The following is a 26,218-nucleotide window of genomic DNA, read 5'->3' as shown; positions in this document are numbered from 1 at the left end:
TAAGTGTTTCATTTCCTAATCTAATTCCCTCAGAATCACCCGATTTAATTAGACTACATTTCATTATTCTCGTTTGGCTTTTGTTGATGTTCATCTTATATCCTTCTTTCAAGACCATGTTCATTCTGTTCAGCTGCTCTTCCAAGTCCTTTTCTGTCTCTGACAGAATTACACTGTCATCGGCGAACCTCAAAGTTTTTATTTCTTCTCCGTGGATCTTAATTCCTACTCCAAATTTTTCTTTTGTTCCTTTACAGCTTACACAATATACAGATTGAATAACATCGGGGAGAGGCTACAATCCTGTCTCACTCCCTTCCCAACCACTGCCTCTCTTTCATGCCCCTCGACTCTTATAACTGCCATTTGGTTTCTGTACAAATTGTAAATAGCCTTTCGCTCCCTGTATTTTACCACCGCCACCTTCAGAATTTGAAAGAGAGTATTTCAGTCAACATTGTCAAAAGCTTTCTCTAAGTCTACAAATGCTAGAAACGTAGGTTTGCCTTTCCTTAATATTTCTTCTAAGATAAGTCGTAGAGTCCGTATTGCCTCATGTGTTCCAACATTTCTACGGAATCCAAACTAATCTTCCCCGAGGTTGGCTTCTACCAGTTTTTCCATTCGTCTGTAAAGAATTCGCGTCAGTATTTTGCAGCTGTGACTTATTAAATTGATAGTTCGGTGATTTTCACGTCTGTCAACACCTGCTTTCTTTAGGATTGGAATTATTACATTCTTCTTGAAGTCTGAGGGTATTACGCCTGTCTCATACATCTTGCTCACCAGATGGTAGAGTTTTGTCAGGACTGGCTCTACCAAGGCTGTCAGTAGTTCTAATGGAATGTTGTCTACTCCAAGAGCTTTGTTTCGACTCTGGTCTTTCAGTGCTCTGTCAAACTCTTCACGCAGTATCATATCTCCCATTTCATCTTCATCTACATCCTCTTCCATTTCCATAATATTGTCCTCAAGTACATCGCCCTTGTACAGACCCTCTATATATTCCTTCCACCTTTCTGCTTTCCCTTCTTTGCTTAGAACTGGGTTTCCATCTGAGCTCTTGATATTCATGCAAGTGGTTCTCTTTTCTCCAAAGGTCTCTTTAATTTTCCTGTAGGCAGTATCTATCTTACACCTAGTGAGATAAGCCTCTACATCCCTACATTTGTCCTCTAGCCATCCCTGCTTAGCCATTTTGCACTTCCTGTCGATCTAATTTTTGAGTCGTTTGTATTCCTTTTTGCCTGTTTCATTTACTACATTTATATATTTTCTCCTTTCATCAATTAAATTCAATATCTCTTCTGTTACCCAAGGATTTCTATTAGCCCTCGTCTTTTTACCTACTTGATCCTCTGCTACCTTCACTATTTCGTCTCTCAAAGCTACCCATTCTTCTTCTACTGTATTTCTTTCCCCCATTCCTGTGAATTGTTCCCTTATGCTCTCCCTGAAACTCTGTACAACCTCTGGTTTAGTCAGTTTATCCAGGTCCCATCTCCTCAAATTCCCGCCTATTTGCAGTTTCTTCAGTTTTAATCTACAGTTCATAATCAATAGATTGTGGTCAGAGTCCACATCTGCCCCTGGAAAAGTCTTACAATTTAAAACCTGGTTCCTGAATCTCTGTCTTACCATTATATAATCTATCTGAAAACTGTCAGTGTCTCCAGGCTTCTTCCATGTATACAACCTTCTTTTATGATTCTTGAACCAAATTCAAGAATCATAAAAGTTATGCTCTGTGCAAAATTCTACCAGGCGGCTTCCTCTTTCATTTCTTCCCCCCAATCCATATTCACCTACTACGTTTCCTTCTCTCCCTTTTCCTACTATCGAATTCCAGTCACCCATTACTATTAAATTTTCGTCTCCCTTCACTATCTAAATAATTTCTTTTATCTCGTCATACATTTCATCAATCTCTTCGTCATCTGCGGAGCTAGTTGACATATAAACTTGTACTACTGTGGTAGGAGTGGGCTTCGTCTCTATCTTGGCCACAAAATAGATAGGTATTAATCCGATATTTCCAACTCCCTCTTGCCTTTGCTAGATATTTCCCACGCTAACGAACAGTATTTGTAAGGTAGTCTATCTCGATACTATGTGTGCAGTGTAAGAGGCTAATGCTACAACATCTAAACGAACGAAATAGGCATCTAAGACTGATAACAGCTTTGTACTAAATCCACACCTTGTTGTGCCAAACTGATGACAAAAATGGTCTGGTTGTCGTACGTAATGTCAAATACCAAATCAAAAAACACTGATCATCAACATTTCGCCGACAGCCTGGAGGAAGCATGGCAAGCAGACGTGGCTTGTTGCGTACAGTGACGCGCTCAGATAGAGCCGCTCTACGACCGGGGTAAACACAATATTTTGCCTCTGTCGAGTGCGATATCTGATGGTTCACATGGCTCTGAGCACTATGGGACTTAACTTCTAAGGTCATCAGTCCCCTAGATCTTAGAACTACTTAGACCTAACTAACCTAAGGACATCACACACATCCATGCCCGAGGCAGGATTCGAACCTGCGACCGTAGCGGTCGCGCGGTTCCAGACTGTAGCGCCTAGAACCGCTCGGCCACCCCGGCAGGCGCGATATCTGACTCTGCGATCATAATCGCTACAAGCAATGACAAAACCTAAAGTACTGAATTGAACTAAAGAGAGGACACCTAATCCTAATAACTGAAAAATAGAACCGGACAAAATTAATCAAACAGTCGCACAATATCATGGGAACTGGTGACAGTGCTTACAGCAAACTACACTGCCATTTAACAGCTATTCCCAGAGTAAGTGAATAATTACAAAATACAGTTGCATAAATATTTATAAGGTAATTTTGATCTCACAGAACGATTATAAGTCATTAATAACGTATTTACAAAGGATCCAGTGTCTTTGAAAATTTACGAGAGCTAAAGCAACGAAACTGGTGTTTATAGCATGCTACTGACATTTCAGGCGACCTGTGTTAAACTAGCTGTGACTATTTACAATGGAATTCATTGCGTTAGCAACGCACAACAACTATCCAGTTCAGCTGTTTTCAGTTCTTTTATACGTTGAATAACAAGACCACGTTTGTTGTAACTCGCCGTTTTAGAAAAAGCCAAATGTCAAATCTCTCCAATTACGTGTACGACTAATGAACGAGCGGTCTGGCTGCACCAGAGAACTAAACCGATAACCCCATGAAACGGCAAGATACAGCTGACGCTAAGGCAAAATTTTACTTTCCGTGTTTAAGTAAAAATCTTCATTGATGTAGAAGACAGTCTTATAAAATGGATGAATCGTTTGAAAAGACCATGTGTTTAGAGTTCATCACTTTGGGTATTTTTATCTAGATATGTCCTGCTGCTGTCGCACCATTTTCAGTTACTTAGTTTATTGTTGTCAGAGCCGTTTGTGTATGTTGAAACAAGAATATATTGACATGAATATAGCCATCAAAGCTTTTGTGATGAAATATTTGTAAAACTCGCAACCTAGTTTCGGATTTATCAAATTACGTTTCTCTCTGCCTCTCCTGAAAATGTTTCTTTATCTACAGTTTGTCACCAGGAGCTACTTTTCACACATTGCCCTAAGATTATTTGAATTGCTGCATGATGAGTGCCGTGATTTTTTTTACTTACTATTTGTTCAATCAAACTGCTTTTCAGTTCCGTCTGATCAGTTTCTCTCTCGTACGTGAACACACAAATCTGTCTTCAGTTAAAACTTCCGGGCTGAGAGGCCGTGATCGATGCATAAAATTTCCACCTGACGTTTCGTCTCCATCTGCGGGAGACATCTTCTGAGGTTGACCGGACGAGCTCAGAAGATGTCTCCTGCAGATGGAGACGAAACGTCAGGTGGAAATTTTATGCATCGACCACGGCCTCTCAGCCCGGAAGTTTTAACTGAAGACAACACCGGCCGCGAAAGCCTACATTGTATGATTACACAAATCTGTGTTTTTACAATGGAAAATCGCTCGCCCGAGTGTCCATGATCTGAGTTTTTTTAAAAAAAGGAATTTAAGGCTGAATTTGAGTGATCTGCAGGTGAGAATAACATTCTTAGTTTTTGCTTCAGCTCACTTTCACTAGCCTGCGTGGTCTGGTGTAGCGGATGTCGCTATTTCGGGTTTCGTTTCGGGCAACGATGCGAGCATTCTGCACTGCTAAAATGGAATTATAAGAAGATGAACGTATGTGTACCGGATGCGTTCCAGTGAAAGAACTGTTTGAGACAACATTTTGTAGAATACATTGTAAAATGCTTCGGATACAAACTTCACTTGTCGAAATTGGAAGAGGAGATGAAACTGAAGACTAAATTTTACAATAACAAATAACAATTATAATAATTATATTTGAAAAATAGATAGTTTTCAGTTCTGTTTTTAAGATGATAAGTTGATACGATTTACATTGCTGTAACATTACACTCATAATGGTCAATCACGCATTTATGAACTGTTGAAAGGTGCACATATATGCAAGTATGTATGGGTATGTGGTTAGCGCGTGGATGAGGAGGCGGAGGGGGGGGGGGGGGGAAGGAGGCGGGGGGGGGGGGGGGGGAGATGTCACTTATCAGTGACTGCAGCGACTGTGGAAGTCCTGGTAGTTCTCTCAAGTTCTCTCATTACAGCTTTCCACTGCACAAGACTTAAAGTTTTTCACGTTCAACAATACTACTTCTGTACCAATAATAAGACTGTAAAATCGTCGTGTCTGCCAGTTTGTCTTTTTGAACACTCTAATCTCCAAAACTACTACAGAAATTTTTATGGGGTTTTAACAGGTAACTTGAGCGTAGATTGGGGCAACATGCAGGCAAAATGTTCCAATTTAAAGTTTAATCTCAGCTTAGTCGTTCGGATGTTTAATCATCACAGCGTAATACACCAAAGAACCGAGAGATGGGGCTGTTACTTTCCTAGTACACCAAAGAATAAACGGAGAGCGCTGTTAGTTTTTTTTTATTCACAAGGGAAACTCCCCATCGCAAACCCCCTCAGATTTATCGTAAACTGGTCCAGTTCACAGCCCGTCAAAAACTGAACACAGATCAAGCATGAAACCGGAAGAAAAATAAACAGAACGGTCCATGTTTAAGATCTGCAACATCGAGCGAATTGCAAGAACCATGGCCTCGTGGTTGTGTGGTCACGGTATTGGACTGAAAAGAGAGAGATCCGTTTTCAAATCTCCCAGGCGTCCCATTTTTTTCACAAATTTATGAACTCTACGTCCGGTCATTGACGTGTTTATCCTCCTCCTGTAGTCTTGGCAATTGTCATGCTATACATTGGTTATAGAACACAAGTCATGCGGTAAGAATATATTACCTCCGCAAGTCAATGTGATGAATAGTGAGAGCAGGCGAGATGGAGCATAGGCCTTTCACAACAAATAAACAGGTGTGACCTGTGTTACAACAAAGGAATTCAAGAGCCAAAACTTAGAAAACGGAGCCGGCCGCAGTGGCCGAGCGGTTCTAGGCGCTTCAGTCTGGAACCGCGCAACCACTACGGTCGCAGGTTCGAATCCTGCCTCGGGCATGGATGTGTGAAATGTCCTTAGGTTAGTTAGGTTTAAGTAGTTCTAAGTTCAAGGGGACTGATGACCTCAGCTGTTAAGTCCTATAGTGCTCAGAGCCATTTGAAACATTAGAAAACGGAACGCAAAAGTAGTAACATGTGGTACTTGACTAGAACAAATGGAAGGTGCGTACGACTGGAGGTCCCTTCCTTACAACTCGCTATTGCAAACGCACCTTACTCCACGACACAGAGACAAATCTGAATTCAGCGAACAGACACGTCAATGATCGGACGGACAGGTCATATAATTGTGTGTATGAGGGAGATTTGAACACGAATCTCCCCCTTCACAGTCCAACACCACGACCAAATAACCACGACGCCGGGCTATCCAAATTCGTTCGATGTTGTACATCTTGAGCTTGGACCGTTCACTTTCTATTTTGCTTCTTCTTTCACAGTTCAGTACACTTACTCCCTGTTTTCAAGCTTGGTCTGTGTTCAGTTTCTGCGGGGTTATGCACTGGACCACCTTACCACTAACTCTGAAGGAGCTACGATGGGGAGTTTCCCTTGTTAGTAACAAATGTATTTTCGAACGTTTACGTTAGTGACAGAATTAAAGGGTGTAGTCTCATTTTACGAATACAAACAGCGAATTTACTTGGCTGGAACATAAAGATTTACTGATTTCGCTTTGGTATTAAAAAATTAACGACATTATTTTGCTTCTTTGATAAGTTTTATTTATATTCTTTGCTAAGAAAAACTAATTTATTAAGTTTGCTTTGTAATTTCGGTGCCTACTCATTACATTTGGATTTCGTTTTGTTTACGTTTCAAATTACCTAGAAAACGCTTAAGTTTTTCTGAATACACGAGAAAGGCTAAAAGAATGCAGAGTATGCAGTCTCAACAACCCAATGAAAATCTTGAAGCAAGACTCGCTGCAAATTGAGAATATCTGGGTTTAACTCACGTTTTGTGAACTCCTCCAAAACCGAGGCACGACGTCTGTTATCGACAGCTTCGTGCATTATATCGCTCTTCAGAATCCTTCACTCACAAAGGTCTTAAGTTACTTCTCTCCAACGTAATATCGTTGATGCCCAAATTTTGATGGGACGTCACAGTAATTTTCGATTTCGCTTTAAATCTGTACAATTGTCGGTGAGCTTATGTTATGCCGTGACTATAAAAAACCACAAGGCCAGACGCTCTGTGTTGCGGGCGTGCCCATTAGTGTCCGTTGCTTTGCACGCGACCAGCTCACAGTTGTTGAACATAGTATCAATGTCACTGTGTGTTGGTCTGTGATTCATGCTAATAAGGTGCTCTGCAACTGTTGAGTGCCAATTTTCACACTAAAAAATAAAAGAAGAAGATGATTACGAGTATGTTATCGACAAGTACGTCTTTAGAGATGGTCATAACGTAGCATTCGACGAGGATGACGACGGAAAGTGGTAGTTTCATTTACAATGAAACCGTTCCAATATTCTTCTTAACTGATTTGGGGAAACCGCCGGAACCGTGGATGGCCGGACAGGGATTTAAAGCCTTCATCATCCGACTGCGAGCCTAGCATCTTAATTACCTCACTGCCTAGCTGGGTTCTTCAAATTTCTGCTCTTATTATAGGTTCTGATCCGCAGTTTTGGTCGATAAATGGCAATTTATAGTATTTCTCTATGGCCAGATACAATATTTTCAGTTTTCTTGCATTAAGTTGTCAGTTCAGCAGGCTACCAACAAATTTTCAGTCCTGTTTTCCGTGCTTGAAAAATAAACATATCACGAACCACTGAGAACGATACGAGTACGGCGAAGAATGTAGTAGGCTCAGTCGGCTGGAGGGAGATCAGTCATGCTTCATGCTTTTTCTGTGAAAATCCTCAATTGTATATTTCACGTTTATTTCCGACAGCATCAGTGTAAAGGTTTCCTCTTGGACGTAACAAACGCAGCCCAATAGCGAAGACCATCATGATGTGCTGAGGTAAACGCAAAGCCCGCCTACGACAAGAAGCGGCGACGCATCTCCGGTGGGCGCCAGTACCCAAAGTGGCTAATTCAGCGGAAATGTAAGAAACCCGCATAGAATGAGCGTCCTTTGTGCGTTACGCACGCACTCCAGCAGTGCGTAACACCATGCTTCCCGGCTGCCTCTGAGCGCAAGCATCTTGCTCCGCCTTCCGTAAATTATCCAGCTACACAGCCTAAGCAGGTACAAAGTTGTGGAACGCCACTCAGAGCGCCTCACACTCCATTATCACTGCTGGTGTTGCCGCAAAATTAACCGCCACACGTATTGCACAATGCAACGCTAAATCTCAGATTTCCAATTCTGTCAACAAAACGACTGCTACACTCCGCAGTTTGGTACTAGCAGTTCTGTAACAATACTGCAGCAGAATACGAATGAAATTTTTCCGTTGCAGTTGTTTGAGTCCTACTTGTCTTGTCTCTCTCTCCTATTATTATTTGTATTTTATTTTATTATTAGAATCTGACCAACTCAGAACCACGTGATCAGCTTATTTAAGGCATCATATTCTTTCTTGTTTCTTCTTCTTCCCCATCTTTCTTCATTTTTACCCTGTGTTGATCCCTTCTTTCTTTTTTCCATGTCCCTCTCTCTTCTTGTGCGTTTCCTTCTGGAAACGCTTGACTTTTTATTTTTTTTCCTATATCCATGTCTGTTATTCAAAGCTTCTGTTGATCTTTTTTAACTTCTATAAACCATGAACCTCGGCTTTTTGGATTTTTATCAAAAACGTTGAACATTTTTTTTCTTTTTTTTTGTCAGCCTCTTGTTATCTATTCGTTTTAAGTGGCCACAGTATATAATCTTCCGCTTTCTCATTGTTTGTGTTACATTCTCAGTTTTTTCATACAGCTACTTCTTGCTTCCCAATTTGCAAATCCAATTTTGAAACTTTGGACCCAAACTTTTTGTATCAATCTACATTCTTTCTTCTTAAAATTATTTAACTTTTGGATGTGTTTATGGCGAGGTATTCTGAGCTTTAAAGACGTCTGGTTTTAATCGCCACACTGTAATGCCTCAATCTGGTATTAATAGATAAACATTTTTTATTGTGTATGTTTTTTGTTAAATGGAATGCCAGTTCCATTTTTCTGGCTGTATTTATGTAAGCTGCTTTCTCCATAGCTCTTGGTTGATTATTCTTCACAAATATTTATACTCAGAAACATTATTATTATTATTATTATTATTATTATTATTATTGTAATTATTATTGTCTGTCTCCCTCTCTCTCTTTCTGTTTGTGTGTGTGTGTGTGTGTGTGTGTGTGTGTGTGTGTGAGCGCGCGTGCTCGCTTCTTAGAACTGATAATACACGCAATGGATCTAACACTGGATCATTATTCATGAAGCTAGTGGTTCTAATGCTGGGCAGGGAGCCGTAAATCCCTGTGGCGTCGCTAGGCCCTTAGAATTCTTCACGAAAGCAACTTCAATCCTTAGCGATTTTGAGGTTGAGGGGATGCTGAATTCACATAAATGGAGATTTTCGTTTCTGCCTCATTGTCCGTAATAAAAAATTAGAATGAAGCCAACAAGCGAATTACGTATTCTATAATTATAAAAATCGTGTCAGATATAGCTTACGTCTCATGATATTTCTAAGAATATTCCAAAGCAGTGAAAGACAGCTGCCGTCAGATGTTATTGTGTAGCATGTGTTACAAAGGAGTATCCATTTAACGAAGAGATTACTCTGCCATAAATGTACATCGGTCGAAGGAACACCCTTTTCTCATGATTTGCACAACAAGTTCGCACAGTACCCAAGAATTCCCTGCTCCACCCCCAAAAATACGTTAGCCGTAAACCCAGAAGCTTCTAAGAAAATTGTAAGCTCGAACTTGGTAAACAATGGCAGAGGCTCTAACAGACAGTTCCATTCTATGGATAGCATTTTCTTCCCAGCAGAAGTACAGCAAATGCGTTCAGCGGCGTAAGTGAAGAAAACCGAAGAAGCATGGCAGGTCTCTTCCGCCAAAAAATGAGGTATGAAAATCGAGTGTGCACCGGGAATAGAACAGGCTGAGACACAGGCTGCGTGCTAAAGGACATAACCGTAGTGACATCGAAAAATCTAATAGGCTGTGTCTAGCCAGCGACAACGGAGCGTCTGATATCTTCACCACGCTTCGATGAAAATAACTCTTAATTATACTAGACTGAATAAAAATGTCTCGTAGTACTTGCTGGGTCAATTACATTAATTTTTCCCGCCGAACCGATGATAGAGCCAGCATCTTCGCTTTTCTTCAGCAAATCTATACTGGATTGGTTCCCGGAAAAGTCAGTATTTTTAATCCAGCTGGGAATTCAATTTAAATCTACTCTTTGACGCAGAGTTTAAAGTTTCACTCCAAAATAGATTAGTCTAACATGAACATCTCTCGAGGAACAGGAAGCGACAAGTTCAATGCCTCAAATGGTTCAAATGGCTCTGAGCACTATGGGACTTAACGTCTGAGGTCATCAGCCCCTTAGAACTTAGAACTACTTAAACCTAACTAACCTAAGGACATCACACACATCCATGCCCCAGGCAGGATTCGAACCTGCGACCGTAGCGGTCACGCGGTTCCAGACTGAAGCGCCTAGAACTGCACGGCCACACCGGCCGGCAAGCGACAAGTGAACCACCATCAGTCTGACAATCATTGGAAGACGACAGGGCATAAAATGTGCAAAACGTAGAAAAACAAGTCGTGTATTGCACTTCATGAAAAATAACAATGACGTTCCGGCCTTAACAACAGAAAGATAGCAATTAAATGTCCTCTTGTAAATGGCCGTCAAGTTTTGGTATAAAACCGTAGAATGGAGCAGAAGTCGATTTAGAATACATCGCGCATAGAACGGGAGATACTAACAGAAATAGAAATATCTGGTGTCTGAAATGAATACGGGCGAACTATGAGCCGCCAGGATACAGCCAGGGTATTCCAAGTCATATTACCCGTACGACAAACTTCTTCAGAGATCAAAATCGATACTCCAATTAGGATCCTTGCCTTTCGTAGACAAATCAAACATAACCATATAGGATGTTTACGGAGGAATAATAAATATTCTAGAACGTGGCAGGATAGACTGTTTCTGCATGACACGTGTATAATTTTGATTGGTTACAGAGGTACAGCTGTTGGAATGTGACCCACACACAAATACCCACAGAAGATGTTAAGCAAAGGCAAATGATAAGGTTCAAAGTTGATTTTCATAAATTCCACCTCCGATTTCAATGCACTTTCAAATTCTCTTAACAACAGCACGTGTAACTCATCTGACGTGGCCTTTGCGTTCTTTCATGGGGGCAGTGCTATTCGTAATGTGAATGATCAATTCGTCACTTCTCTTTAGTTTTTCTTTGTGTACTTCGCCTTTCTACCACCCCCATAGGCAAAAATGTAAAGGGGGAATGTCGGGGGATCGTGGTGGCCAAAAAACGTGTTCATTTTTTCGGACCTATTTAATGGAGACTGTTAGGTTTAGATCATGTATTACCTGACTAGAATGTGCAGGTAGCCCGTCATCCTGGAAGAAAATACTCATTCTCCTTACAAATAATGCTGCAAGCTCGTTTTCATGAAAGTCTGGATAGTGGAACCTTATAAGACGATTCGGTAACACAACACGCACAATCAACTGATTATCTGTCATATCACACCACACATTTATGAAGAACTGATTCTGAAAATGTACCTCTACAGAGGTTTGTGTTTTTTAGTCAGATAAACAAGCCCATAACCACTCTAACAGCAAAACGTGAAATGAAAACTTGTCTATGTAACCTGCTGGATCTATGTAAAAAAAAGGACATATGTTATGTGAATGTTTTATATCTGAATAGTCGTTACTACCCTACACTAAAATACAAGATCCTTAGTTTTTCACCGAGCGAGGTGGCACAGTGGTTAGCACACTGGACTCGCATTCGGGAGGACGACGGTTCAATCCCGTCTCCGGCCATCCTGATTTAGGTTTTCCGTGGTTTTCCTAAATCCTTTCAGGCAAATGCCGGGATGGTTCCTTTCAAAGGGCACGGCCGATTTCCTTCACCCGTCCTTCCCTAACCAGAGCTTGCGCTCCGTCTCTAATGACCTCGTTGTCGACGGGACGTTAAACACTAATCTCCTCCTCCTCCTTAGTTTTTCAGTGACTACCTATTTTTGTTACACTCTAAGTCTTTTATTTCAACGTTTCCACTGGAGTAGATGACCAAGTATCATCCTGACAGGCAGCATTACTTTTCTGAGGGTTCTTCAACAATCCGTCTGAAATGTTTTGCTGCGCTTTTATAGGAAATTAAATCCATTTATATCTATTAAGTCCCGTTTTTGCACAAAAAAGAGTTTATATTTTATGACTTAGCCACATACCGTCATGCTGATACGCAAAATAAGTAAAATATTGTGTGCTCACATTAAAAGTGTCTGCTAGGGAAATGTTGGTGGTGCACTCAACAATAAGAACAGGTTCTATATGTGCAGTCAATTGAGTATATTCATCTTTAGTTGATCTGCAATAACAATTAATTTCGTACTGACTTATAAGTTCAGTCAAGACTAGCTGGAAGTGTTTTCCAGTGCTATGAGAAGTCGAGGAGTGCAGAATAAAAATTCCACAGCCCAACAGTTTTAAGCCGCTGTCAAGCGGTTTTTGGTACACATTCACATTGGTACACCTACTAGTGACAATTGGTTTGCCCTTGCAATAAATCATTACTTTGATTACATGCCTCATCCACTTTCTTTCACTTTCCACTTGGCTAGGAAAGAGGACAAGAAAGTTAAGTGCTACTTTTCCGAAATTGAACTATGTTGTAATGTTTCAAGATCGGGCATCCTGGACAGAAAGAACCGAGGTGGCTCGTCTGTTATATCCAATGATAACGTTTATCTGTGCAAAATTGGCCATAAAGAATTAGACAAATGTAGATTCTTAATGTGGAAAGCCTGTTGAAGAGATTAGTTATCTCAGCTTTGAAAGACTTAAGGAATGATGTTTTCCTTGAGCTGAATGAATATGTGTCTAATAGTGTTCCACTTAATAATCACATTCATCAGCTGAAAAAAGGTGTACTCACTCATTATTTTAAAGTAAGGCTGCATCGTGAAATGATTCCCTACAGCGAGAAGCTACGTCATCCTCGGATTAGGAATTTCCAAACAATAATAGTTTTGTTTAAAAACCGGTGATTGTGTGTTTGTTTCGAAGGTAGAATTATGTACAGAAGTCAAGTCACCTGCAGTTGAACTGTAGTTCTTGCGAAACTTCCTGGCAGATTAAAGCTGTGTGCTGACCGAGATTCGAACTTGGGACCTTGCCTCTCTCAGGCAAATGCTCTACCAACGGATCTACTCATTCACAACTCACGGTCCGTCCTCACAGCTTTAATTCTGCCAGAACATCGTCTCCTACCTTCAAAACTTCACAGAAGCTCTCCTGCGAATCATGCAGAACTAGTCCTTTCATTTTATGTTGTGTTCATTGCTGACCTAACGAGTCCGTTAAACATCAGGTTAGGAAGTAAAAAGTTTCAGTCACCAGAAACCATTCCTCAATTTACCAGAAAATGCAGCAGCCTTATCACACGGCGTATTGCAGAACTAGCACTCCTGGAAGAAAGTGTTGGTTCTGCAAGGTTCGCAGGAGAGCCTCTGTGAAGTTTGGAAGGTAGAGGACGAGGTACTGGCAGAATTACAGCTGTGGGGAGAGGCTGTGCTTCGTGTTTGGATAGCGCAGTCCTAGAGCACTTGCTCGCCAGAAGCAAAGCTTCTGAGTTCGAGTCTCAGTCTGGCACACAGTTTTAATCTGACAGGAAATTTCACATCAGTGCATACTCTATTGCAGAGTGAAAATTTCATTCTGTTGTTTTAGTTTATGTTTGTGTGAAAAAATTAATGCATATGAGTGCCATTCTTTAAACTTTCTTAAACGCTAGTATTGACGAGTGAGAAATTAATGCCTTATATTGATTTCATTGTATATCTTAGAACATTAGTTTGCAAAAACTCTATACCTCAAAATTGTGTTATCATGTTAATTTTTAAGATGAATGAACTATTTTTCCATCTTCCTCCTCAAACACTGTTTCTAACAAAGAATTTGACTAAATAAATAAGATTTAAAAATATTTGTGTTAAGAGCTACAGTAATAAATCTCCACAGTACAAGGATATAAGTCTTGCACAAGGCTGGCTTTCTGTGACGCCAATATGGATAAATTAAGTGCTTGTACTATTACCATCAGTTCATTCATTTTCTGTTGTGTTAATTGCTGAACTAAGGAGTCTGTTGAACATCGGGCTAGGAAGTAAAACGTTTGTCACTAGAAACCATTCCACAGTTTACCAGAAAATTCAGCAGCCTTGTAACATGGCCTGTTGCAGGTCCCAAAGAAATTAATGTATTCCTGTGAAAGTGATAATGATCTTACAAAACATATATTGTTTATCCAATAATAAATTATCTTCAGCGGCAGGTCACTTAATGTGAATAAAGTGTTTACTCATCAGAAATGAACAGCAAGTTATTGCGAAGAGAAGATAACGATAAACTGTGCAGAATTATTTTTAAATCTCTTGGAATTCTTCGCTCACCACCTAAGACATGTACTCCTTAATGGTTTTTGTTATAGCCAACAAATCTAGCTTCAGGCGAACTATGATGTACACGATCACAATACAAGTTATTCAAAATTGTGTTCATGTACACTTTGCCTTCTTGTTCAGGTTTCTGATTGGTGTTATAGATCCTGTTACAAAGGTACGGTATTTCTTAATAAGTTGGTGTATAAGGGACGCAATATGTTGGTATAAAATCAAATAACTCATGGCTATGTCATAAATATAACCACATACATATAGAAAACTATGGGAAAAAAATGAAAAATGACATGAAATCGGTGAAATTCGAGGTAAACCTGGAATAACTACGACAAATTGATGGCAAATACTTAAAACCGCAAAAACCTTGCAAAATTACGAAAATGGACTAAGAATACATAAAATTAGAGAAAAATACGAAGAAAAGCGGCGAATTAAGGTGGGTTGAGGGTACCCATCAATGAAGACCAAGGAAAGCTTAAAAATTATACTCTGTCTGCATTCAGTTTTAATTCCCCCCTGGCTCTGTAAACTACGTAGGTGTTTGTAATACGTACTTCAACAAAGGCGATGAAGTGTTACACAGAAGCGCTATATTAAAGCAGGCGAAATATATGTATCCCAAACCAGGACAGTGTACTCACGCATGCAGTCGACTATAGACATTACCGAGTTAAAGGAGAGGAATCAATGTGTTTAACATTCTTAAGCCATTCACTAGCTTGTTCTGTAGGAGACCGGACTGATGCCTCACATATCTGCCTTAACAGTATGAGGAGAGTGTACTCTAGAGATGTGGTGTTAGGACGAAACTCCTCTATTATCCTAAATATGAGTAAAACTACCTAACATCAGACCATGACTTCTGTGTGCAAGAGGAAGGCTACCACGGCCGTGGTGATGCTACTGTAAACGGCAATAAGAGTGTTATATTTCCTTTGGCTACTGATTGTGGTGTATACTCCCTCATCAGAAGTTGCTGTTTCTTCGTGTGCATTTTCATGCGGCAGGGCGTGGGCGATAACTAAATGCATGAACTAACGATAATATTCATGTCGTGTTTCCTGGCTCCATTTCCTAGTGATGCATGGTTCTGTCCGTCAAAACCACTACTAATACTAAAAGTACGACTGACATGGACAATTTGACTGAGGGTGCGTACGTTTCCGACTTAAATAAGTCGAATAAAATCCGTTAGTATCCTAAGAAACAGAACAACAGTCCCGCGACATCGTTCTAGTTGGTTTATGAGCAAGTCGAGCGGCGGATATACACCGACGGTACCTTCATAGTGAGGAACAGCTCGGTCACTCTCTAGGACACCAGAACAGGATAGAAGGAAGTAATTTTATCATCTTAAAGTTTGTCACAACAGTGATTGGGTAGAAAACTTGCAGGGTGGCTGAATGATCAGTAGTTGGACATATTTGGCCTGCAGTAGAGTACTAAGAGCATTGTATTCCCCACTGCTAATACTTCAGGAACCACATGGCTTTAAACTTAGAGCGTTTTTAAGTGCAGAACCGTGTAGCCTTAGGATTGCGTATATTTCTGTTCTACTGTCATTTCTTTCTTGGTACTGACTCCAGACACTGGAATAACACTCCAGAATTGATAGCACAGTTGATCTTAGTAAAATGTTTCAAACTCATCCGTCTGGAGCACCATTACGCATAAACCACGCGTTTCTTCTTAACCATCTGTAATATCACCACAACACTCTCATGTCTACTATACACCGATAAGGAGTGATAACCTGCTTGCCATGAACGAATGTCGCGAGAGCTTGTATATTTGGATGGGTGCCGTGACTAAGATTGGTGTGGAACAGTCTTCACTGAACATCAGTTATGGACTCACCTCACTCTGTTCCTTCACGAGATGTGGAATGTAGCGGGTATAGTACCCTCCTACTTCTGGTCAGTTGCAAATTAAATCAGCGACAGTGTTACAGAGAGGGTTGGTCAAGGACAATGCAGGGAGATCTTTCAATCTTCGACTTTGTCCCCTGAATGTGAGAATACTCTGCGACTCCCATCCACATAGTGAAAGATGAAGAGTCGGTAATCGTAAGCTCCGCACTATGATTGATGTGCAGAAATATGTAGATAACCTAATTTCATCGGTATGGGACTCTGCCTGGTATACTTGGTTTATATGACTGAATGGACGTACTACACAGTCATCTATCTACATTCACAGTGCAGTAAACGGTACTTGCAAAGTAGTGGATGGGTGGTTTAGCGATGATACGTAAATTGGGAAGCATTCTGCTATGTTACTGGCTGGCATGAAATTACCGAAAACTGGTAAAATTGCTAAAATTGATTGCGCTGTCAAGTACCCAGCTTATTACAGTACATTGTCCCATATCGATGGTGTCTTTTCCACTCCATCCGACCACTGGTATGCTGTTGATTGCCACACAATGATTGACTGACACCATTTGTTTGAAACAGAGAGAGCCTGGGTGGAACACGAAATCTGCTACTTGTCGCTTTGGAATATAGGATTAAATGTAGAGGTCATCACCTTCAGACAGCTGTCTGACAACGTTTCTCAATGCGGCAGACTCATCCTGTTTCCATATGCTTCGATGCATGCCACTTTTTTTTTACCAGTAAGATAATAATACCCGTCTTTTTAACTCTACTGCCCTGCACTTGCTGCACGCAGTATCTTCCCAGCATGGTCAACACCGGAACAGTGATCACATACATGTCTGTAATAAAAGGAGGTAGTGCCCTTGGCCTCTTCAAGAGGGAACACCTGTATATCTGTTAACTGTCCTGTAACACAAGAATCATCTATCGTGAGTGATAGCCTACTGGATATTGTCTTTTTTCCTTCACCGGTGACAAAACTTTGCACACACACGTACGTCTGTGAAAGCGAGTTACGGAGCAAATATGGTCGATATCATGACGTTAACAGTATTTGTTTCTCTGTATACCTGAAGAGAGACGCGGTAAAATGTTATAGGGTGACTTTAGGAGGTTCTATTACAAGGAGTGGTATGGTAGGTTAAAGTTTGGATGCAGACTGTTTGTAGTTCTTTTTTATCTACTCTAAATGCTACAAAATAATGAAGAGGAATGCTCTCTAACGCAAAAAAATTACTCTATAGGTGCTCATCTGTACCAGTAGTTCATATGTCTGAAATTAATGTAATGACCTCGTGCATGACAACTTGTAATTTGAACATGAAGAATGCTCTCAAACTATACCGATTTTGCTCATAAAACTAATAGAAATCGACTGTATCCATTCTTGTGGAATTATCACTGTTTCTATTGTTATCGACACGACTATGTGTTTAAAAATATGTTTTACCGCAAGTCCTATGTTACTGCATGCTTCATAATCTCTAATTATTCAAAAGCCACCACTTGAATTATAGCTCATTGTGGAACCTAGAAATGATTGTGTTTTTCTCAACATGTGAGCAGACTACGTGAAACAGGAATGATGATCTGCTGGGTTTGGTTTTTCGGCGACAAAAACTTTACACACAGGTGGGTAGAGGCGAGTTACGGGGCAATATGTCAGATGTCAGCATGTAGATAGTATTTGATATCGATGTATCGGTGAAATCTTAAATGGTTCTGTACTAGGTGATGTTATTACGTTCTGTTACAAGGCCTGCTCTCACGACTTGCCACTTACGTTTCGTAAACGCCAGCGTGATAAACCTTTGCATTGGTAAAACGGGATCTGCTATAGTGTGCAAAACAACAATGAATGTTATATCATGTGTCTGAAATGTTTGAAATACTAACATGCGTGACAGTTATTTATAGACACTGATTTGAACGCTAGGGACGCTCTCAAGCCATGTAATTTTGTCCATCAAACTGAAAGAAATCGGTTAACATAGATGTTTTATTAGACTGTAAGGTTTTTTTTTCTTTCAGAGCTTAAATTCTCACTTTCTCTTCACTCCAACGAAAGTTTCGAAATAACGAGGTCATTCTACAATAATCGGTAGCTTCACAGAAAAATAGTGGAAGTTTTTCCAATTTTACGCTGGGTGACATGTATAGGAGAAGTGAGATAAGTTAATAAATCTGTCAGTTGCATCGCTATAGAGCTTTGACCTCTGCAGTTTGCTCATCTGTAATCGGTGGCAGTGCTGTGCTTTTTTCTTCACGTGGTTCGATGTCACAAAATAATGGGACAGAGCGAGAGAGAGAAAAAGAGAGAGAGAGACTACATCAGGATCCACTGCAAGTACTATGACAGTTTGGTGGGAGGTGAGAAAGCTTGGATTTCATGGTCAAGTGGCTGCTCATAAGCCACACATCACGCCGGTAAATGCTAAACGACGCCTCGCTAGGTGTAAGGATCGTAAACATTGGACGATTGAACAGTGGAAAAAGATGTGTGGAGTGACGAATCACGGTGCACAATGTGGCAATACGATGCCAGGGTGTGGGTATGGCGAACGGTCCGTGAACGTCGTCTGTCAGCGTGTGTAGTGCCAACAGTAAAATTCGGAGGCCGTGGTGTTATGGTGTGGTCGTGTTTTTCGTGGAGAGGGCTTACACCTCTTGTTGTTTGGCGTGGCACTATCACAGCACAGGCCTAAATTGATGTTTTAAGCACCTTCTTGTGTCCCACTGTTGAAGAGCAATTTAGGGATGGCGACTGCATCTTTCAACACGATCGAGCACCTGTTCATAATGCACGGCCTGTGGCGGAGTGGTTACACAATAACATCCCTGTAATGGACTCACTTGCACAGAGTCCTGATCTGAGATCCTATAGAACACCTTTGGGATGTTTTGGAACGCCGACTTCGTGCCAGGCCTCACCGACCGAGACCGATACTTCTCCTCAGTGCAGCATTCCGTGAAGAATGGGCTATCATTCCTCAAGAAACCGTCCAGCACCTGATTGAATGTATTCCTGAGAGAGTGGAAGCTGTCATCAAGGCTAAGGGTGGGCCAACACCATACTGAATTCCAATATTTCCGATGGAGGGCGCCACGCGCCACGAACTTGTAAGTTATTTTTAGCCAGGTGTCTGGATACTTTTGATGACATAGTGCATGTAGTAGTGTACAAGTTACTCAGCAGCTATAACAAGGTGACCTCTCGGGGGCAGTGGAATAGGACGAAGTTGTCGAGGGATAAAGAGATCACCGTTTGCTTGAATTTCGAGCACCAGGACTGCAGGACGTTTTACGAGTAGGACATACACCAATGCTGAGGGAGGCGTCTGCAACGAACTCATGTGAAACAGCGAGACACACGCGGACAGTAAAAAGGGATGGTGGTGGGCACGAAAAGTATTCTCCTGCACTGTGGATTGATCAGCCATTTCAGAAAGACAAACAGCCCCAGCATAGCTAATAGTCTCTATGAGTTGTGAAACGCACCTTCAGTCCATCCCGCTGCATCACCATTATTTTCTGGAAACTCTTCCCCCTATTCTCGTCCATTATCACCTCCTTTGATTCCTCTTGTAGGAGGCTATAGACAGAGTCCTCAGCTGTAAGCTTACAGGTAATATCTTTATTAAACTCCTCACTGTCCATCCCCAACATCTCATCAGTTGAACACATTTCTCGCCAAAAATATAGATGTGTAATTAGGACCTATTTTTGCGATTAAGTACACTAACGTAAACTTCCTCTCCTGTGTCTGGACAAGGACTGACCTTTTCCCTGAGTGGAGTGGTGATGTCAGCACAGCCTTGGTACAAAGAAATTCCCACCATTTCTTTAAATTCCCACCACTTTTCGAATTTCCCTGGAAAATTCTAAATTCCCGCCAAGAGGACGTGTGTGGGAGGGGAAGTGGGAGGGAAGTGGAGGCGGAATGGATGGGGAAGAGCTAATTTAAATAATTAAATTTATTAATTTGCATAATTAAAATGCAATGTTTGCAAATCTACCACTACAACCCTGTACCAGGCTGGGGGAGGCGAAGGAAATTTGTCAGCAGTGCAGAGTGCACTTGTATCGGCTTTGCCCTACTACTGTAATGGCTTGGGACGAACAGTATCCAAAAGCATGTAATATGAAATCGCTTATTGTGATCCAGAAAATTTTCCGTTATGCACGGACACATATTTTCAGTTACTTGCCAGCAACTGTACAAAAATATAATATTACACGTTTTCTCGGCATGATGGTTCAATGGTGTGCTTTCATATGCTCAACTGATTTGATACTAATTTTTTGCACCATATTGCGAAGTACTGAGAGCTTTCTTATCACGCCTACTCTCTGTCCGGACTTCAACCGATTAGGTTTTTGTGTAAAATGTTTGACTTAGTCCATATCTATCAGGACTATTTGACTTAGGATCTGTGGGAGGGAAATCAACATACGAGGAGGTGCTGAAACGCAATGTCTACGAATTTTGTATGTGAAAACTCTGAAAAGTGAAACAAACATTATTAACATTCTAGATCTTCATTCTTGTGGTCTACATATTTGCAGCCCTCTGCCACTAGAGGGCTCCGAGTTGTAGCGTGTAACAAGCTAGTGTGCAATGTAACTACGTCGGTATATGAGATTCAGCGTGCTGTAATCGACTTCCGAATTCGAAGAGTTTGTTCTCACGCGGAGCACGCTCTCCTTCAGCATGACAATTCCAGACCACACTCGAGCATTGCTGACTAAATCTGCAACGATGCGACGCCTTCGGGTCACTGTCACCGATCATCCTCCATATAGTCCCGACTTTCATCCGTTCCAAAACTTAAAGAACACCTTCTACGACTTCTCTTTGATATTGATGAAGCGGAGCAAGCAGAGAGGTGAGGCTGTGGTTCCGTCTACAAAGTGGAGCATTGCAGATTTCACATAAAACATACTTTTCAGCACGCCCTCGTGTTAGCTTCTTTCGAAAATATATATTTTTGTTTTATATACACATTTGAAATTTTCGAGGATTTGCTGGCACTGGTCTAATTTAATATGTGGTGTAGAACGCTCTCTGGGTGCACATCTATCAGCAGTTCCGAGAAAGGAAACGAAAACGTAGCTGACTAGAAATCGTACCTAAAACAGTGATGGGAAATTCCCGCATTATGCCCAATGCTCAATATGGAAACGCCTCCGACTTGATTTTGTTCTCAGAAATGATTTCTCGCGAAGTTTTTGTCAGCGACATGAAAGTACTATAAATCTTCGGATTCAAGTGCATGCTGTGCTACAGTCTCATTGTATACAGTTAGTAACGTTTAAATATATTTCAAAGTTTCTTCGATATCGAGGCCATTAGAAGGAAGGAGCGAAGATTATGGTTTAACACTCGTTGACGAGGTCTAATGACGGTGCAATAGCTGGGATATTAAAGGGATGAGGAAGAAAATAGGCAGTGGCCTTTCGCAAGAAATCATCCCGACATTTGCTCTGAGTGGTTAAAGGAAATCATGAGAAGTCTAAATCTGTATGGAATGACGGAGGTTCGAACAACGTCCTTCTAAATCTGAGTCTATTGTCTTCACAACTGCGCCCCCTCGTTTGGTCTACCTTATTACAAGTAGAGCGTTAGCTAAATTTGACAATAATGGAGAAAAAGTCGTCGTAGCTTCAGTGAAAGCTTCAGCGTGACACTTGAGTGAAATGAGTTCCCGGTATGTGTAAACGAGGATTACCTGGTAGGTATTTAAACCTCGCTTTTACAAAGGACAAGGCATGTGATTTAACTTGCTGGGCCAACTCGCTCGCTATGCGTCAGCACTCATCCTAAGGATCGACCTGTAGCACTACGACCGGTCTTCAATGAAGTTATAAAACAGAAAAGAGAGACTATCGTGCACCACGGACTCGCCTCTTTCCCTTTCTTCGACGAAGCGTGCGTAATTTATGGAATAATGTGCCGTTGGGAGCTTCTCATATCAGACACATGCATTATGTATACCTCCTGCGTGGAAATACAATACTCTGAAACAAACGTGAGCACAATTCTTGCTAATATAATACGTCCGCAGTAGCACTGGAAACATCTTTCGTACTAAATATTTTACATATGTGAGTCAATGGTTTGTCATATTTGTAACTGGAATACTATCATATATAACACTTGCTCCATGAAGTTCAGATATTGCAGAAGACGGATAGGTGAAGTATAAACAAATGAATTCTTCTCTGGTAATACCTTAAAAACGCAGACATATCGCTAGAGTTTTTAGGTTTGGAAGCTGGATCGGTTGTTTGGTTTAAGGTTTTCGTAATCCATAAAGAGCTTTGAGCGAATACACTGTAATATTTCTTGACGCCAATGACAGCTGCTTTGCTGATCACACATTTTCCAAACCACGGTTCACAGTCACAAATACCGGTACTTCACCGCTTTTGATGATGATGTTTGGTTTGTGGGATGCTCAACTGCGTGGTTATCAGCGCCCGTACAAATTCCCAACCGTTGCTCAGTCCAATCTAACCACTTTCATGAATTATGATGAAATGATGAGGACAACACAGACACCTAGTCATCTTGAGGCAGGTGAAAATCCCTGACCCCGCCGGGAATCGAACCTCCGCTTTTGAGACATATGATATTCGTATCTTAAAACTGCTTTTATCGTACAACAATACACGAATGGTGGTCACAGACCTCTGTCATGTGCTTTGTGTCACGAAAACATTGTGCAGCCCTAAAATGACAATGGTCTTTCAATAGTGCATCTGACGTAAAACCATTGTAATATTCTGCAGCCTTGTCTAAATTAAGGAAACTTTTAATTCCTTTATGGGTTGGAGGGTTGGGTTGTTTGGGGAAGGAGGCCAGACAGCGAGGTCATCGGTCTCATCGGATTAGGGAAGGACGGGAAGGAAGTCGGCCGTGCCCTTTGAAAGGAACCATCCCGGCATTTTCCTGGAGCGATTTAGGGAAATCACGGAAAACCTAAATCAGGATGGCCGGACGCGGGATTGAACCGTCGTCCTCCCGAATGCGAGTCCAGTCCTTTATGAGACTCTAAGTAAATGTATCACTTAATGAACTGTAATATCCGTCGCCATGAATGATAGTGGACGAAGACACATCGTCAGATGGCTGCAGTACAGATACGAACAGATTACTCACCCAAGTACCAGCCACGCCGTCGTTGCTGAACTTCGATGATCTGACGGGAATAGGTGTATTCAACGAGGTAAAGCCGTTGGCACCATTTTAAGTACATTTCCTTCATTTTAGAAGATTATTTCAAATTCTCATCAGACAAATATATTTGAATTACGCTTCCTAGTCTCAACCACTGATACAAATTAAGTTGTCACAAATGTGTTATGCTTCAAGCACATTATTTTCTGAAATATGGTCAGACACGATTAAACCTATGGATTTACTGACTTAAGTTTTCTACGGTTCCTCTAAATTACTTCAGTAATTGCCGGGGTTGTTCCTACAATAAGACCACGGCCGACGACTACCTGTCCCAACCTCATCAGACTAGACATATAAGTACGTAAATGTCTGTATATGCGGATTGGTTTAATCCTTCTGAGGCTGTAGTGCGACGGCATGCCCAGTATCATTGAAAAAATGATCACCTGCTGGACAAAACTACTACTGCTACTATTTTCGATGAGTCCTTAAGTACCCAATACTCGTCTGAGGTAATCAGTGTCAAAACGCTGTTGATCATGTGCTAAACGACTCCCCTGCTATAATAGATCAAGATAACAAGATGAGCTTTATGGTACACAACTTTCTAAAACTTTTATTCTGTACCACAATATTTAAAATATACATTGAAGACCCAAAGAAACTGGTATACTTGCTAATATGGTGTAGGGTCCCCGTGAGCACGCAGAAGTGCCGCAACACGACGTGGCGCGGACTCGACCAATGTCTGAAGTAGTACTGGAGGGAACTGACACCATGAACCCTGCAGGGATGTCCAAAAATCCATAAGAATACGAGGGGCGGGGACCTCTTCTGAACAGCACACTGCAAGGCATCTCAGATATGCTCAATAATGTTCATGTCTGGGGAGACTGGTAGACAGCGGGAGTGTTTAAACTCAGAAGAGTGTTCCTCGAGCCACTCTGTAGCTATTCTGGACGCGTGGGGTGTCGCAATGTCCTGCTGGAATTGCCCAAGTCCGTCGGAATGCACAATGGATAGGAACGGATGCAGGTGATCAGACATAATCCTTACGTACGTGTCACCTGTTAGAGTCGTATCTAGACATATCAGGGGTCTCACATCACTCCAACTGCGCACGCTCCACACCATTACAAAGCCTCCATCAGCTTGAACAGTCCCCTGCTGACATGCGGGGTCCGTCGATTCATGAGGTTGTCTCCGTACCAGTATACGACCATCTGGTCGATACAGTTTGAAACGAGACTAGTCCGACCAGGCAACATGTTTCCAGTTATCAATAGTCCATTGTCGGTTTGACGGAGCCAAGCGAGGCGTAAAACTTTGTGTCGTGCAGTCATCAAGGGTACACGAGTGGACCTTCAGCTCCGCAAGCCCCTATCGATGATGTTTCGTTGAACGGTTCGCACGCTGACACTTTTTGATGTCCCAGCATTGAAATCTGCAGCAATTTGCGGAAGGGTTGCACTTCTGTCACGTGGAGCTACTCTCTTCACTCGTCGTTGGTCCCATTCTTGCAGGATATTTTTCCGGCCGTAGCGATGTCGGAGATTTGATGTTTTACCGGATTCTTGATATTCACGGTACACTCGTGAAATGGTCGTACGGGAAAACCCCCATATCATTATTACCTCGGAGATGCTGTGTCCCATCGCTCGTGCGCCGACTATAACACCACGTTCAAACTCACTTAAATTTTGATAACTGCCATTGCAGCAGCAGTAACCGATCTAACAACTGCACCAGACACTTGTTGTCTTATATAGGCATTACCGATCGCAGTGCCGTATTCTGACCGTTTACATATATCTGTATTTGAATACGCATGCCTATACCAGTTTCTTTGGCGCTTCAGTATATGTGCATATGTGATATGTATAAGCATTTTTCAAACAGCATACCACATACTCCTTAGCTAAAAAAAAAAAAAAAAAAAAAAGTAAAGAGAAGAGTGTAAACATGGCCGACAAACTAGTAGCTTACACCAGGCGAACAGCGTTCTGTTATTCGATATCACTGCACTGAAGGTGTGAAATCTATTGAAATTCGTGGCAGAATGAACATGCGGATTGTGATACATGTTTGTCGCAGCAGAAAGTCCATGAATGGTGTCTGAATATCGTATCTGATGTGTGACGAATGCTCCTTTGTCCAGGTCAGGCGAATCACATTGTGACTGCTGAAAACTCTGAAACCGATGAAGCCATCGTTTTCACAAAGTGTCTGCAAGAGGGGTGTGCAGTAGCTGACTTCTGAATTGAAAAAGCGACTTTTAGATAAGTGTAAATAATGTATGCGGCCCACTGAATAAGAAGGTAATATTTACCGGTGATGAAACGGGTTTGCTACCCAGGAAAAATTAGGACAAGTAAAGAATGAGGCCGTTTCTTGTAAGCAAAACCGAAAATGATATGAACACAGTATCGGCAGGAACCAATATTCTTAATCTCCCATGGAATGAGAAAGTTCACTATCACTAGTGCATCAAACTCAGACCACCTGAGAGCCATCTTCTAGCTGCAATCATACAGAATGCAATCTGTTCCAATACGACAATGCGACAAAGTCAGGGTGTCATCACATCTACCACACGCACCAGATCTTTAGCTGAGAGATTTTATTATACATGAATCATTAAAAATGTATCGTCCGTAAGAAGCTGGGTCTTGATGAGGAGCACAAATGACTGGGCAGAATCCCAAACAAATTCTACTCTACGGAAAATCAGACGCTCTGTAAGTGCTGGGAAACTTGTACTGAGCGCGGGGGAGATTACGTCAAAAGTTGGTCCTACCGTGTGCCTCGAGTTCAGAATAAATAATATTTATTAAAAATATTATATTGTTTTCATTTGACCCACATTTGTTTCATTTCAATAGTACTATGTAATTCACTTATGGATATCAATTTTTTGTCACTGATTTTTATGTCTAATAAC

The sequence above is a fragment of the Schistocerca americana genome, chromosome X (assembly GCF_021461395.2).
Source record: "Schistocerca americana isolate TAMUIC-IGC-003095 chromosome X, iqSchAmer2.1, whole genome shotgun sequence".
In the NCBI taxonomy this organism is placed as follows: Eukaryota; Metazoa; Arthropoda; class Insecta; order Orthoptera; family Acrididae; genus Schistocerca; species Schistocerca americana.
The sequence above is the reverse complement of the archived record's forward strand: the minus strand, read 5'-3'. Positions refer to the sequence as shown.